Here is a 3,526-nt window from a genome sequence, read left to right as displayed (position 1 = left end):
GTGGCTATCGGCTGCTGGGTCGTACGTGGCTGTGGACTCTGGCACTGGTGATAACTGGGCTGATGCGGGGCCTGAGACAACTGGAGCAGTTTGCTCATGAGGAGTGGGCCAAAATACCTGCTGACAGGTGCAGAAGTTACATTGACAGTTACATGAATTGTTGGATTCCAATGACTGCCTCAAAAGTTTGAGCAACAAAATGTTAAGTTAGAGGTACCATCATTTTAAAAAATTGTTCTGTTGAAGCATGATTGAAAAACAATGTTTTATAATTTAAAAAAAAAATAAATGAAAATGTTTTATTACTTTTGTCAGATTCAAAGTATTTCTGTAACCATTGTGGGGTTTTCTTTCATTGACCGGAGGGTACCGACAATTTAGTCCACGTCTGTGTTATGTAACAAGTAAATGTGTATAACTCTACATTTAACCCCTTAACATTCCAGCGTCCCGCCAATGGGAACAAACCCCATTGCCTCATTAAACTTGGAAATTTAAGGGGTTAAGGAACTAGGTTTAGTGGAACCACACTTAAAATACTAAGTACATAGGAATGGATTATTATGTGTTGGAGCTAATAATACAAACAAGGTAAAATACACTTAAGTAGAAGTTACTATAACTAAGACAAAACAGTAAAATGTGCATAGACATTTGTTTATTGTTTACTACTGCTTAAGTTGCTTATTTCCATCTACGTGACATTAAACACCTCCGACCAGCCCTCACATCTCACAGCGCTGCTATTCTTGTTCACACCCTGGTCACTTCTCGTATTGACTAATGTAATTTACTACTTTTTGCTCTCCCTCAAAAATCTATACACAAACTTCAGCTCGGCTGCCCGTATCATCTCCAAAATCCCGTCCACTGATCACATCACCCCTGGTTTGAAGAAGCTGCACTGGCTTCCTGTAAAATTTCGGATCACTTTCAAATTCCTTCTCCTTGCACTTAAGGCCATTCATAACCTTGCCCCTCCATATCTCAGTGAACTGTTCCAAATTAACGTCCCCATCCGTAGTCTTAGATCTTCTTCCTCCATCCATCTCTCAGTGTCTTCTTTCCGTTTGTCTACCATGGGATCCAGAGCATTTATTCACTCTGCCCCTCACCTCTGGAATTCTCTTCCACCTGAGATTTGCAACATTGACCCCATTTCAATTTTCAAATCACATCTTGAAACGTACTTGTTCAAAAAGCTTTTTGTTTGTGAATCTCCATCCATCCATCCATCCATCCATCCATCCATCCATCCATCCATCCATCCATCCAATTTATTTGTTTTCTGTCACCTGTTTTATTGCTTTTGTGCTTTTTAATCTTTATCGATTTAATTGAGTTGATCTTACTTTGTTTTACCATGATGTGTTCTTTCTTGTCTTACTGTAAGGTGACCTTGAGTGCCATGAAAGACGCCTATAAAAATAAAAATAAATGAAAAAATTACCATTATTAAGTATATCAGAAATTCAAGTTCAGTCAGCAAATTTCCAAGTACTATGCATGTTCTGGTTCTAACCTCTTGCTATTCAACCTTCCCCTCACCCCCATCCTAACCTTAACCCCGTTGCTCGTTCAAAAGTTCCCGTTAACCATGTTGGACAGGGATGTTGCAACTCGGAATAAACTTTTCAGGGTTAAGGTTAGGATGGGGGTGAGGGGAAGGTTAAATAGCAAGAGGGTAAAGGTCAGAATTTGGTGAAATCTCTGTTTTAAGTGGGTATGGTAGTAAACTCTCACATTTACATATTTTATTTTACACATTTTTATTGTGACAATAATTTGTTCCAGTAAGTTCTAGTAATTAGTTCTAGTTGTCTGGTAAGATAAACTGCAGTTGACAAACTTGGTTAGGTTAATTCAACATTTCATTTCTTACAGTGCAGGAAGAAGCTGACGGCACAATAATCATGCAAGGGCTTCATTTTCTAAAAAAAGAATATTCATACCAACATCAAAGGCTTTCTGACACCAACAAACTGTAGACGAGGGGGTTATTAATTAAGTAGGCCACTAATGTTTATTTAAATGAAATTTACGGTTGCAATATTGATTTGCCTGCAAAAAAATGATCTGACATGATCCGTGTCAGGTTTGGAGAGTGTCAGCAGTAGATAGGGGGGATGGATGGAAATTAGGGGATGGTGGGGGTTTAAAGATTAAAGTAAACACTCAGGGGAGGTGGTTAGAAATCTTCACGTGTATGTTCAGAGAATGCCTGCTGACAGCGTGCATCTAAACTGGAACCTGGGATGGATTCCCGGTTGGTGCTTCTTTTCCTACTTTCGTAAAACATGCTGCAAATAAAAGTAGCAGCGACTGACAGGAAATGTGCATCAACTTATTCAGGGGAGATAAAAGTTGAGGCTCATCTCGTCTGCCAGATTTCACCAAACATCAACTATTTATTTCACTTTTCTAACCAGATTTGTGTTTAGAATCAGGAAAATTCCCATCGAGACAAATCGAACCCGAGTGTGTCTGTGCACATCACGCCACACTTTTTATTAGCTGCTCATAGATGCCCGGCGCTGTTTGTCAACACAACAAATGCAGACGAATTGCTATTGACAAGTGCAACACAATGCACCAAGGGCTACTGAGAAGACTCAATAAAATTGAAGGATAGGCTTGTTGAGATCCAAGGCCGTTCTAATTTCCTATAATAGACTCCTCTATGCTTTGAAATGTGATTTAGGCCAGAGTAGTGGGTCTCAGTAGTCTGTTAGCCTCTCTCTCTCTCTCTCTCTCTCTCTCTCTCTCTCTCTCTCTCTCTCTCTCTCTCTCGAACACACACACACACACCCTCCTCTCACCGTAAAGCATCTAACTGAGCAAAAATCAATCTTAATTAGATAAGATGAAATTTATTCATTTGTCAGAGTTACATTAAAACAAATAAACCAAACTATCTGCTGCCTGCAAATGTGTTGAGCTTTAGTTGCTTTTATTTTGTTAAATAGAATTTTTTTAATCAAAATTTTTTTTGCAAACTATATCTTTAGGGGAGGCACAATATCCTAAAAATGGTGCACAGCTATGCACGCATGCATGCATGTCTGCTTCCTAGCAGTGTGTGTGTGTGTGTGTGTGTGTGTGTAGCAGATGAGGCTGTTTCTGTCCTCCTCTTCCTCTCAGCCGGAGCTCTGATGGCAGGTCCATCGGGATGACTGCCTGCCATCTGTCCAGGTATCCCTCCCATCATGCTTTTAATACACAGCTTTGCTGAAAGCGCATGAATTTGTGCAGCGTGTGTGTGTGTTTTTTTGATCAGCTCTCTTTTCCCTTCTACTACTTCTCTTAGAACCATAAGACCACACACATCCTATAAAGTGTACAATTCTCCTGCAGTTGATAACTGATATTTTGCATTTATACTACAATAGATTGGATCTCTCTGTGACATAGAATAAAATAAATCATGTTGCCTGTGTGTGTGTGTGTGTGTGTGTGTGTGTGTGTGTGTGTGTGTGTGTGTGTGTGTGTGTGTGTGTGTGTGTGTGTGTGTGTGTGTGTGTGTGTG

This window comes from Nothobranchius furzeri, chromosome 7 (genome assembly GCF_043380555.1).
Source record: "Nothobranchius furzeri strain GRZ-AD chromosome 7, NfurGRZ-RIMD1, whole genome shotgun sequence".
Taxonomy (NCBI): domain Eukaryota; kingdom Metazoa; phylum Chordata; class Actinopteri; order Cyprinodontiformes; family Nothobranchiidae; genus Nothobranchius; species Nothobranchius furzeri.
The sequence above is the reverse complement of the archived record's forward strand: the minus strand, read 5'-3'. Positions refer to the sequence as shown.